The following is a 13800-nucleotide window of genomic DNA, read 5'->3' as shown; positions in this document are numbered from 1 at the left end:
ATTATAACAAACCATTTTTTCTTCTTGTACATGAGACAGATGGCTATGCATGCGCTGTCTTGACCCAGATGTTCGGAGGTCACCATCGCCCATGTGCCTATTTTTCAGCCACCTTAGATCCTAGTGGTGGTCAGTACATTAAGCCGATGGGTGGAGGCCTACCCCGTCAAAGACTGCACCGCTATCACTACCGCCAAAGTACTCTGAGAGTAGTGCTGGTGTGTCAGACTGAGGTAAGCCATAAGGGCCCTTGGCACCTGCTACCAGTGAAGCAACCACCAATCACAGACAGCCACTAGAGGTCCCTGGCTTAGCACAAGGGCCGCCGTCCAAAACACCCGACTCCAGAAACAAGATGTCAACCTCCGACATAGTAAATGCTTCATGGTCACCGTGGTGACGCTGTTTGTCTCTCTCATCCTGTCTATCCTCGGTTGGCTGTTACTAATCTACCATCCTGTTACCTCACCAACTCCTACCCCAACTCCTGCAGAACACCAGTATTACACATTACCAGCCCACAAATTACCCCGCCATGCCGATTTCTTCAACAACACCTTCATCCAAAAGTTGCATCGTCACCAGCTGATCATGAACACTTCCAACTGCTGGGTGTGTGGACTGATGCCGCATTCCATGATACACCCTGTCCCATTCTTTCCCTACCCCTTTTCCATCTCTGGGTCTTGTCCTGCATGGTGGATGTTGATGCAGGAGGCCAACAGTGTCAATGGTACTACCAATTCTGCCCTTGGAACATTTCGAGATGACTTCTGATGGAACAGATCCGGCCAGGCCAATGCTCCTTTTTGCCCGACCAGCTCATCCACAATGCTACTACCACCAGATGAACTCGGTGAGATGGTAGTATTCACCTCGACTAATCAACAAACATTTTTCAGATTCCGCACAAGAAGAATACTGCCTGATGAACGAGACACTGTGAATGTTATAAATGTGCAAGGCTGTGTCTGCATTCATGGCCTAGGGACTAAGAAAGTTGGTACCAGTACGTGCGATATCACAAAAACTTTAAACTCTACATCTCCTCCGAAGCTGGTGGCATCCCCCAACACCCATTTCATCTGTGGCACTGCCGCCTACACTTGGCTCCCCTGTAACTGGTCTGATACCTGCTATCTAGCCTTCCTCCTTCCACCAACGTATTCTACCCATGGAGGTTACCACCTTTCAATGAGTGGCGCTCTGCGGCGCTCATGTAGGGGCGTCATATCAGCAGAGGAAAGAGCAGGCCAGGAAACCGGGGACTTCTTTAAGGGTTTCCTTCCTTTCTGGGACTCCATGGCCAACAGTCGGGCTGTACGAGGACTGACCAGGGTCCTTGAAGCCACCATCACAGTAACAGCTGGTGCCATCTCCAACATCACAGCAGAGCTACAGGCGGACCACCTCATAACTCTTCAGAACAGGATGGTCCTAGATGTCATCCTTGCTGATCGTGGGGGTGTGTGTAAATTGATCGGTTCCAGCTGCTGCGTGTACATCCCAGACAACGCACCAACAGTGTACGATGCCATCCAACGTCTGCATCGCCTTTCTTCCGAAATTCATCTGGATGAAGGCAACTGATCCCTCACAGGCTGGATCTGGGGCCTCCTTTCCCAGTGGGGGTGGAAAATCCTTATCTTCCTTGCCTTGGGAGTAACTGTCCTTGTCTCCTGCTGTTTGTGCTTTCAGTGTCTGCCAGTGCTCTATACAATGTGTGTCTAGACCGTCAAGCCTCCACCCTCTAACATTCACAACACCAATATGATGATGATGCTCCAACAAGAAACTGATGGCCTTATGAACATTGACATTTCTTAAAGTATTTGCCACTCAATGGCAAAAGGAGGGTCTGAGGAAAGTGTTCTTCTGATCGGCATCATTTGTACCGGGAGTCCATTGTTTTTTTTATTGCCATCTCATGTCAAACACTTCCACACGACCCACCTGGTCATTTCTGCTGATGCCTGAGCAAATTCTAATTGACACGACAAACACCATCGTGCAGCCTGCATTTCTGCCCAGGAACTTTCACACACCCAACCCCCCTGTTCTTTGCAGTTCAACTAAAAGTCACAAGACACTCACACACTGAGTAAATCATTTGTTTTCCATCACCTGCTCCCAACCTGGTAAACATCCTTGACACCGTGATCAGGACAATGGTCTGACTGCTGGACCTTGATCAGGGTGATTAAACAATGACTTGAAAGACCGGGCTTTGATCAGGGCAATTGAACAATGACCTGTAAAGACTGAGCCTTGATCAAAGCCTGAGTGAACAATGATTTGTGTACCAAGCCTTGACCAGGTCACCATCTACAAACGTCGTCTGGATCTGGTTATCAACTGCAAACACTGCCTTGATTAAACGATGAACTAACAGCCAACAGACTGGGATGAAAAAGTATAAAAGGCTTGTAAGCTACACAGTGAAGTAGCAGCCTCCTCTGTCTTGTCTTTGACTTGCTTGGGACTCTGTTCCATAGCCCGGGCTATGGAATAAATCTGGGTTCCTCCAGCAGACAAAGGCTCCTGTGTCTCCTTTTACTAAGTATGGAAGGTATGGAAGACTTGGGCGGTTTCCCCGCCGCCGAGACCCAGTAAGTGGGTTATTCCAGTTCTTCACGGGAGCAGATCAAAAGTTTTGAAAACAGAGGAACAGTAAGTAGAATATTTGTAAAAGCCATCAGAAACAAAGAAGTATTTAGCAAGTTGCACGTGCTACCTGTGCGAAAAGGTAAGTCACACAGTTAGAGAAATCTTCAGATCAGAATTAATTTGATCTTGTATGAAGCGACAGTTGGCACTAGGGGCATTACTCTAATGAAAATCCATTTTAAGTTTAATGGGTCGTGGAGCCAGTAGGCGCTACAGTGATACAAGTGAGGGTTAAATTCTCATGTGCGGAGGGATATTTGCCTCTATATCTTTATTAAAATGTATTTCACTAAAGCTAAGAACATCTCCATTTTATTGCAAGACTAGAGGCTTATATTATGCTTGTTAAACCATAGCCTCAACAGAAATAGCTTTATACAAGCAACGGGGTTAACCCTGTGTCCCTCAGAACCTGGGTAATATATAGTTTAAACAATAGTGGTTCTGTCAGGTTTTAGCCACATGTAAATTGTCCAAACAGTTTCCTTTATACACTTCTCCTGATAGAACCAACAAAAACCCTCTAGAATTCTGTAACAAATCTCTTAGAAAGAAAAATTATATAATAAATCTAAATACTGATTTGTAGTGTCTTTATCATGTTTTTATAAATCAATGCGTCATTTCTATACATTTATCTACAATAACTGTCAGTATATCAAATACAATGCAAAAACAAGTGACAATCATAAATAATGGACTTGTGAGCAACAAAATTAGTTCAAATTTCATACAAGAAAATATACATTTATATACAAATTATTTCATAAAACCAACAACTAATACAATCTTGGGACTCTTTAATTTCTTTCCAATTTGTTGGAGGCTCCAAGTTTATATGGCCTGGGAATAATGTCGACGTTCGACCCTGAACGCGCCAATCTTTTCAGTCGCTGTGGGTCTTTATCAAGACAATAATATGCGCAACACGACAGTCCTCTCAACCAGGTGCATAAGTCACATGGGAGTGAAGGATGTTCGTTTTAATCCTCTCACGTAGGTGCTTAATCACGTAGAGATGGGGATTAATCGTATAGTCGTGACTCTTGCAAACTTCAGTCCGCTAATGGGAAAAGCTTTTCCCATTAGCGGACTGAAGTTTGCAAGAGTCACGACTTCACTCACATGTGACTTATGCACCTGGTTGAGAGGACTGTCGTGTTGCGCATATTATGCAACTGTAAAAAGAGGGAAGTTGAGGTATTAATCAAGATGCAAATAGATCCATTGAAAAGAGTCTAAATGTAGAAACAAGCTTTCTGAAAACTGTAGGATGATGACGCCAAATGCTTACATCTCAAAGATTCATGGAGCACCATTCTGCTTTTATATGTAGATTGCCTGGAAGGTACTCAGTTTGTACTGACATTTTGTTTTAAGGCAGAACTTTCTTTTAAAAAGAAACTTTTGGTTAGTTCTGCTCATGGTCTTGACTTTGTTCTCTCTAAATGGATGATGTTGGCGATGATAATAGTGTCAATAAAACTCTCACCTGAACTCCGTTTAGTTCCTTTCGTGATGTTGCTTGTTCCCTACTCCCCTGAGAATCAGTTGAAACCAGCGAGATAATGAATGACTCACTGTTTCCAAATGAACCACAAGGGAAGGAGGGAATGGGATGAGAGAAAAAGAGACAAACACCGTCGGGCGCCAGGGGTACTTCTTGTGGATGCCTCTCAGGGAATTGGGAATTGGGATACTTGTCTTGACCAAGATTGTGGTACCCTAGGAGAAACAATAAAATACTAATAACTTTCCAGTCTTTTGAATGCACAATTATTTCAACCCTAAGTATTCAATAGTTAACATACCATACTAACTGACCAGGGCTCCTGCTTTTCTTTTAATGTATTCATGGAGAGCTTTCCCACATTATTCTTTGGTCTGACTTTTCTAGAATAAACACATATTAAGCTTATTCAATATTACATCACAATATACTTATTATTCACAACTATCATGTGCAAGAAATAATTTTCTGTACCATTGAATATACTTGTCTAAGGCTCCAAAAGGGGTTCTGAAATGATAATAAACAACAACACAAGAAAATAAAGCAATATGGTTTGCTTAGCTATTCACAGACTCAGTAAAATAACATTTGGCTTAACTTAGCCTTTCTTGAGTTTTTTCTATTTGATTCTTATTCCAGAGATTTCCACAATACTGTCTTGCAGTTTCCTCTGCTCAGTCTTAAAGGAATTCCAAAGTCATTAATAAGCAAGCAAGCGCTTGAACAAGTTCTGTGGAAAGAAGGCACTCGAGCGTCAAGAGAAATCAAGTTGAGAAGAGTGCCCTCAAGCATAAATAATTGTTCGGAGGAATGCACTCGAGCGTCTAAATATAGTTTTCTTGAAACGCTCGTGAATTTAACAAAGTCTTTGCCAAGTTTGATTTGTTGAAAATAATAACGCGATGTTTAGCTTACCGGTACAAGTTGGTTTAGCTATTGTCAAATGAAAGCTCACGATTTGTTGCCTGGTAACGATGTGTTGATATTTTCTTTTCTCTCCACAGGAAGTGGAAAGAAGAAGCCTCCGGCGGAAGTCCAGCGGAGAAGGAGGATGCCTGGAAATCAGCAGGAAAGCGCCGGGCGAGCGAGGATGCCAGCCGGATGCCTGATGCTGAATGGATCCGAAGGGGACACGGAATCAGGTAAGAGTCGCATCAGAAGAAGAGAAGCACTGAAAGGATGATGGGCGGGTTTTAAATAGGCTCCTATCACATTCTTGGCACATGTTTAATCATGCATACAAATTGGCGGTTGGAAACATTTAGATAACATGTGTTATTTAGTTAACAAAGTATCTTTTACCAGGTGATATATTTGTTTCACATCTCTTGAAAAGGAAATTAGTCACATGATGATCTTTTCATGACAAATAGTGAAGAGGCCTCGGAATGTATGCCTGTATTGAAGAGGCCAGTAGACCTACAATCCGTGCGAGGAGTCTGAGAGATACAGTAGCCATTGTTAAAATCTGCCAAATCTCTTTTTTTATTATTGAGATTTTTTCTTGGGGAAGCTGAAGAATCGATTTCCCAGAGGCAATATGAAAACCATTTATTTTGAAAGAATTAAAACAGATTAGAATCTATTAGAAAAGCAAAATTCTAAAGACGATTGAGGAAGCTTGATAGTTGAGACAATGGTAGATCTCTATCCAGAGTCTGAGAGATACAGTAGCCATTGTTAAAATCTGCCAAATCTCTTTTTTTATTATTGATATTTTTTCTTGGGGAAGCTGAAGAATCGATTTCCCAGAGGCTATATGAAAACCAAAAAAACTCCCATTTGTTTTGAAAGAATTAAAACAGATTAGAATCTATTAGAAAAGCAAAATTCTAAAGACGATTGCGGAAGCTTGAAAGTTGAGACAATGGTAGATCGCTATCCAGAGCTAGAAGAAGAAAAGTGTCCATGTAAGCAATAAGCCTCATACCCTGTTCTCTTAAGTGAGTAATGAGGGGGCTTACGTTGTTGGTGAAGCGCCAGGGTGCTGAAGAGAGAAGAAATTGTTTGGTTTAGGTGCTGGATACCTGCAGCGAAGATTGGCCTTATATCGCCCAGCCCGCTCACTGCGGTCCGAATCTCTCTTTAATGCTGTGGTCCCGCGTGTGAGGAAGGCCCGCACTGGGGGGCGCTCCCTCAGCTTCAAGGCCCCCCAGCTGTGGAACTCGCTTCCGCTGGCGCTTCGCAGCACCTCCAATCTGCTTCAGTTCAGGAAGAGCCTGAAGACTTGGCTTTTTAATCTCTAGGCTTTTTCTGGTGGGTTTTTCTCTTTTTTTCTTTGTATTTGTTATTCCTTGTTGTGTTATTCTACATCGAGCTGCCTGTGGAAAGCGCCGGGACACTCTTTTAGAGTAGCCGTGCGCTATATAAACTTAATATAACATAACATAACATAACAAACAGGAGGCTCCTCCCTAAATGGTGATGTTAGTGATGATGATAGTGAAGAGGCTTCATAAAGATCGCCTGTATTGAAGAGGCTAGTAGAACTACAATCCGTGTGAGGATGCTGAGAGATAGAGTGGACATCACTAAAATTTGACTTATCTCTTTTTTTATTAGAGAGATTTTCTCTTGGGAAACTGAAGAACTGATTTCTTTGAGTCAATCAGATAATAAAAAAACTCCAATTTGTTTTGAAAGAATTAAAAGAGCTGACTCTATTTATTAGAAAAACAAAATTCTGAAGGAAATTGAGGAAGCATGTTAGTTGAGATAATATTACATCCCTGCCCTGAGCTTGAAGAAGAAAATCGTCCGTGTGAGATATGAGCCTCGCCCTGTTTAGCCTTAAATGGGTAATGAGGGGTGTCATGTCTTTGGTTTACTACCAGGGCGGTGAAGAGAGGGTACATGGGAGGATTTTGAACCAGAAATATGTGTTTCCTCACTGAAATTGCAGGAATTGTCTGTTAGAAATGTGATCTGGGTTGAAAGATATTCATCTCGGAGATCTAAGTGGAGCATTCAGCCCTTCTCCAATAGGGAGTCTCTGAGATGAATGACTGTCTCTATCTAGAAATGGTGGTATACCAAAAAACATGTTGAAAGACCTGGGGTTGGTAACTGAAGAGACCATGGGATCCTCTGTTCCAATAAACACAGTGTCTGAATCTTCGCAAATTCAATCCTGCAATATACATCATCTATTGTCCTGAGATATACAGATCTAAGCAGCCTGAAATGGTGAAGTAATTGTAAATGTGTTGATGACCGGGATAATTAGTTCGTTTGCAAGAGCCTCAAGCCACAGAACTGACCTCTCTTTGCAGCCCTAAGTGTAATAGCACTCTTATTGTGCTTATGCTTTTGTTATTGAAGAAAGGATGAAAAGCTAGGCTCTCACTTAAGCCAAATGTGTAGAATCAGCCAGTTTGACATAATAAGGGGTGGAGTCCACAAAACTGAAAACAATATTTTTTACCATTTCCTTCATTAGCCTAATGTATGGGGAACAGTTCACTAAAATATAATGTCGGCCAGCTATAAGTGAGGATAGCGTAGCACATGAGTTTTATTTGAATGGCAATAAAAACTGTTCAAAGCACATGTCTGAAATTTTGGTTTGGTATCTTTGCTTCTAAAATGTTTCTGATTGAAAGCAATGAAGTAGAAGTCCTTCACATCTGAGAAATCTCCTTCCTCCCAATGGTTTCACTTGCCAACAACATGCACCAAAGCTGTTCCCGTGGGTTAGAATGTACTCCGGAATGTATAGTGATTCAACCCAAGGCCACTACCTAGTGTAGGCAGATCCACAGCAATCAAAGACTACAAGTGTAATGGGCAACTAAGAAATAAGTAGTTTTATATGGTGGATGAGAGTGACCCATCATCAGTAGTAGTCCTAGGCGCATAAGAAGACCTGCCAGATGGCTATGGTGCGATAAAGTACTAACAGAAATTTAGAAATTCACTCCTAAAATAACACTGGAAAAGGACAGAACACCTGCAAAAATAAGACTTTGGCTAAGGCTGGCCTCGAAAGTCCTGAGTGATGTCCTACGACTGAGGCCAACTGCAGACGGAAGATGTGTTAGAAAATCCTGAATCAAGTGACGGTGTTCAGCATTTGCATAAATATATGAACGCATATGCATATTGGAAAGCAAGCAAACATGTCTTCCAAACCACTTGCGGGGGATGCGGGGGCCTGTGTTACGTCACTGTTCCAAACACAGCATACCCCGCTGTGCGGGTGGCCCCCAGGCTTCAGGGGGCCCCTTCAGCACAATAGTCAGTCCTGAGAGCTCTGGATTCAATCCAGAAAGGGGGCACCTTCATGCACCTTGCAGGGGGCCCCCTCAACTTTCGTTATGCAAGTGGTTTGGAAGACATGTTTGCCTGCCTTCCAATATGCACAATGTGTGTGCATGTGCAAACATGCAAAATATGTATTATGTAGCACTGCTGGTTTGCCAGACCAAGGCAACAGCATATTATGAGAGGGGGAACTATGTGGTGAATTGTTTCTAAGAAAAGTTGTGGTTTAGAGATTCTGAGAGGCTGAAACGCGTCGACACAGTTTGTTGAAAGCACCAATACAAACACAAAAACTTTTTGACCGAGATGATGAAATAAGAATTTTTAAGGAGTGCTAGATGGATAGAGGTTAAAAACTGTTAACCTTGAACACTCTTTTTTGTGATTGTTTTGTTTTGGTAATCAGAAAAGAAGGAATGTTTTTTTGATTAATTGTAGATAAACATCCTTTTGTTAAATAAGTTGGGCAAATGAACCTTTAGTTTGTTTCTAAGAAAATTTTATATATGTGTTGGTTTTGTATATATGTATAAATTGTGTATATTTTTGTGAAATGGGAGATAACAGTACTTATGGAGAAATATGGTTTAAATTAAAAGAAATAGTTAAACCTTATACATGGGCTTTATTTGTTTTGGCTGCCCAGTTGGAGAAATTCTATTGTTTAAAATTGTTCCTAATTAAGTTGTGGTGAAAATGACTAACCCAAGAATGGATAATTAAAGGTATCTATTCTCCTAATCAGTTAGGTATATAACTATTCCGTAGGCTTTGTTTTTTCTTTTCATTGTGTAAAGAGGCTGAAACGCGCCGACACAGTTTGTTGAAGGCACCAATACAAACACAAAATCTTTTTGACCAAGATGATGAAATAAGAATTTTTAAGGAGTGCTAGATGGATAGAGGTTAAAAACTGTTAACCTTGAACACTCTTTTTTGTGAATGTTTTGTTTTGGTGATCAGAAAAGAAGGAATGTTTTTTTGATTAATTGTAGATAAAAATCCTTTTGTAAAATAAGTTGGGCAAAATAACCTTTAGTTTGGTTCTAAGAAAATTTTATATATGTGTAAATGTATACATCTTGTTGGTTTTGTATATATGTATAAATTGTGTATATTTTTGTTAAATGTGAGATACCAGTACTTATGGAGAAATATGGTTTAAATTACAAGAAATAGTTAAACCTTATACATGGGCTTTATTAGTTTTGGCTGCCCAGTTGGAGAAACTCTATTGTTTAAAATTGTTCCTAATTAAGTTGTGGTGAAAATGACTAAGCCAAGAATGGATAATTAAAGGTATCTATTCTCATAATCAGTTAGGTATATAACTATTCCGTAGGCTTTGTTTTTTCTTTTCATTCCTTCAGCACAGTAGTCAGTCCTGAGAGCTCTGGATTCAATCCGGAAAGGGGGCCCCTTCATGCACCTTGCAGGGGGGCCCCCTCAACTTTCGTTATGCAAGTGGTTTGGAAGACATGTTTGCCTGCCTTCCAATATGCACAATGTGTGTGCATGTGCAAACATGCAAAATATGTATTATGTAGCACTGCTGCTTTGCCAGACCAAGGCAACAGCATATTATGAGAGGGGGAACTATGTGGTGAATTGTTTCTAAGAAAAGTTGTGGTTTAGAGATTCTGAGAAAAGATAACTTACAGTTCAGAAAAAGTCCCTTCTGCTTCTGGAATGATAAAGAGGTTTCAACATGTTTGTATAAGTAGCTCAGTTTATGAAGTGAGCATAAATACTGTACAGCAGTGGCAAGTGTTGTTGAAAATGTTTTCTCCTCTCTTTATAGGTGGTCCTTCACCTTTGCCTGGTTACTAACTGCATGCCCTGGTAATTGTTAGCAGTTAGTGATTGTGGAATCAACAGAAGGTAAGAGCCTGTTTGTTAAACCTAATAATTGCTAATCCAAGAACCACAGCCACTTCTTTCAGGTGCTTTTCTGCCTTCATTAACTTTTAGATTTTTCTGATGGGAACACCCTTTATTTAGAATATCTAGTTCTGATGTTGAGAGAATTTAAGATGGTGGAAAGTCTGTCCGCTAGAACACATTTGTGCACTGGGCACATCATACCTGCAGAAAGTGAGATGGCTTCCTGTCTGGTTTCAAGTCCAGTACAAATGGAACTTTTTTATTTGTGCCTCTGAAAAACCCGCAAACCACCAACAGTCACGTCTTGAAGGTTTCAAAATCAACTTAAATAATTGCATAATGTGCACTGGATGAGAAAACCTTCTCAAGTGAAGCTGCATGGCATTTTGTATTCCAAGCAAAATCAACAACAAATATCTTTGAAAATGTTATTATTATTATTATTATTATTAATATTATTATCATCATTATTATTATTATTATCAAGATTATTACTTGCTTTTTATATTTCATACGCTCCTACAGTTTAGGCATGAAAATAGCAGGTTGTGCTATTACGCAAACTAATAGTATTTTCCTCAAATCTATATCAAAAGTTACATTTTATAATTCACATTGCATTTTGTGCTCACCCAATTGTCCATAAAATATATATCCATCTTGTTCCTTTGGCTGTTTTTGGTACATGTTTGCATCTATTTTTTCTTACTTCGGGGACATGGGCTATGTGGGGATATGTGCTTTTCACCCCACATTATTAATTCATCTGGGTGCACCATCCATCCTACACCTTTTATCCACCATCATTTCAGTAGCTCTAATAACAGCTTGCCTTTTTTTGGACCTGTGTGGAGTTTCTTTCTTCAGTTCATACTTTTCAACAGGTGATCTTGATCAATGTGAGTCTTATCTATTATCAATTAAAGGACTAGCACTGAGCAATATCACAATTTGCAAATACAAAAGTGAATCTACTAGTTTCCAACAAAATCAATGGCAGAACCATCAAAACCCTGAGCAACAATATCGGGAGGACATAAACCCTCAATCGATCTTTTATAATCAAATTTGTCATTGAAGTAGCACTCTGTCACAGTAGTCCAGGGAGACCCAGAATCTGCCATAAGTTCAAGATCTACATTCAAAAATCCAACTACAGATTTAGGTGAATTTAATGTTTCACCTTCAATAGCACTTATATTCACCAATGAAACAACAATCCCTCTTTCTAGTTGCGAATCACCACAAGATGAATGTTCATATTTAGTACATGAAACTTCACTAGGTTGATCAGATCTTACACACGAAACCTCATTGTTCTTTTTATTAGTATTTTTATTCCTATCAAAGAAATTCTTCTTATCATCCCTACAAGCCTTAGAAAAATGTCCTACTCTTCTACACTTGTTACATTCTTTACCTATTGCAGGACAAAATTTAAAAAGGCTACATGGTTATTACTTCTGCACCTATAGCATATTATATTTTTCCCAGCAAATTTGCCTGACTGAAAATGTTTTGCAGAGGTTTTCATGGCACACACTTCATCGCATATTTTATCAGATTTTCACCTTTGGTATTGACCTCTTGTATGGTCTTCATCCACTTGTCAGGTTGCTCAAATGCGTTTGCAGTGGATATGGTATCATGCAAATTAGAATTACCTAACATCCATAATTGTTCCTGTGTTTTTTTACTCCTATCATTCATAATGATTTGATCTTTGAACATTTAATCTGTTATGGCCCCCAAATTACATGAAACCACGAGAGTTCTTAGTGCAGTTAAGAAATCATCAAAAGATTATGTTTCCCTTTGTGCTCTAGTGTAAAACTTATATCTATTGAGAGCTATACTAGTTGTAGGTTTAAATCTGGTCTCAATGCATAACATTGCCTCGTCAAATACTCCTAGATCCCCCTGAACAATAGAAAGTGTTATAAAAACAGCTTGTCCCTCAGATCCCAAGCAGTGAAGAAAAATATTCTTCTTCCTTTCATTACCCATCCTCTCTCCATCGATGGCTTTCAAATATTTTAAAAACTCTTCTTTCCATCTACTTCAGGGTATAGGAGGACCACCTTTAGAATGAAGGAATTTAGTTGGGGGATCAAATTGCATAATGTACAGTAAATTACAAACCTATGAGAAGATAACTGTAATGTGGTTAAAATGTAGCAGGTAACTCAAAATGTTAAAATACAAATGAACATATTTCATTAAAATACCATAATATGTAACTTATAAAGAAAACATGGGTTCGAAATGAGTTACAATGCATATATGAAGCACTACACATTTAGGTGACACACCATACAAAAAACGTGTAAAATTACTAAAATGCTCTTCCTGTCTCTAAATATGCAATCCAAAAGAGCTGTGCACATCAGTGTGATGTGCGGGATAAAAGTACCGTGTGAAGCCTTGGTTTACAATACCACAAGTTTGAGTGTTGCTCTCCAAATGTTAAAACGAATGCTTGGAGATTTACGATGTCGGTGTTTGAAATGTTGACACTGATCCAACGTTTGTAGCAGAGATGGAAACACCGATACACTAGTCTGAACGCTATGTTCAAAACTGTAACTTTGGTACTCCCAATGGACGTCACGTTCTATTCAAGTGTCTACGTAAATATGTAGACATGTCGAACAGAACGCAAGCACAACAACAGGATCGAAGAAGCTTGGAACCTCGCGTTGGTCAAAGAATGGCGAAGATGCTTCAGGTTTCCATAGTTGCAGAACAGGTAGGCACTCGTCAAGGAGTTAAAAGTTGAAAGATGCTATATCTTCAAAATCACCAAAATGTAAAAAATGTGTAGAAAATCGACACAACCACATAGAAAGGCGAAATCTTCGATGCTGGACACACACAATAGTCGTGTCTTAGGCTCCAATGTATTTTAAAGCAAATTTCAAAGTCGAAATATTGAAAATAAAAGAATAATTCAAAAAACTGGATGTACCGCGCTTGTGCCTAAAAATAGTAGCAGGTACAGAACCCTCGTCGCCAATATAAAGTTCCAGGGGAAAAATAAGGCCAAAATCCAAGGTTACAAAGAAGGACTTTAATAGAACAAGGCACAGTACTTCCAGTTCAAAATCTCCAGGCAGAATACCAAGATAACAGTAAGGAATAACAGTTCTATTTAGAATGTATTAACCGAGCAGCAGGTGCTACAATTAAAAGTATACAAGGCATTTAAAGGGAAAGATAGAAAGGAATGCATGAATTAAAAGGGAAAGGTACAAAGGGGATATATAGAAATACCAATGCAACAGTAAGTGAGTGATGGGAAGGTACACATGATTGGGCTTGGGCAAGGGCAGCCAAAGACATATCTATTGGTGACCTCTATGTGGTAGTAATAGCGTGTGTCACGTTACATAGGAAAGGTTGAAAGAACTTCTAGGTGCGTATGCAAACTAAGGTGAAATACTGTAGAGAGAAACAATAGGTGGAAATCCCTC

General features: G+C 39.9%; 1 long non-coding RNA gene across 1 annotated transcript in view; it reads left to right on the top strand.

Moving 5' to 3' along the window:
* The first annotated feature begins 5234 nt into the window (after positions 1 to 5234).
* LOC144769769 (uncharacterized) overlaps positions 5235 to 13800 on the top strand; it is a 68774-nt gene continuing 60208 nt past the window's right edge. The window contains exons 1-2 of the long non-coding RNA XR_013598751.1: positions 5235 to 5322; positions 10245 to 10324. This is a non-coding gene — a long non-coding RNA (uncharacterized LOC144769769). The remainder of the gene's footprint in view (positions 5323 to 10244; positions 10325 to 13800) is intronic.

This window comes from Lissotriton helveticus, chromosome 1_1 (assembly GCF_964261635.1).
Source record: "Lissotriton helveticus chromosome 1_1, aLisHel1.1, whole genome shotgun sequence".
NCBI lineage: Eukaryota > Metazoa > Chordata > Amphibia > Caudata > Salamandridae > Lissotriton > Lissotriton helveticus.
This window is presented reverse-complemented; position numbering and strand designations above follow the sequence as displayed.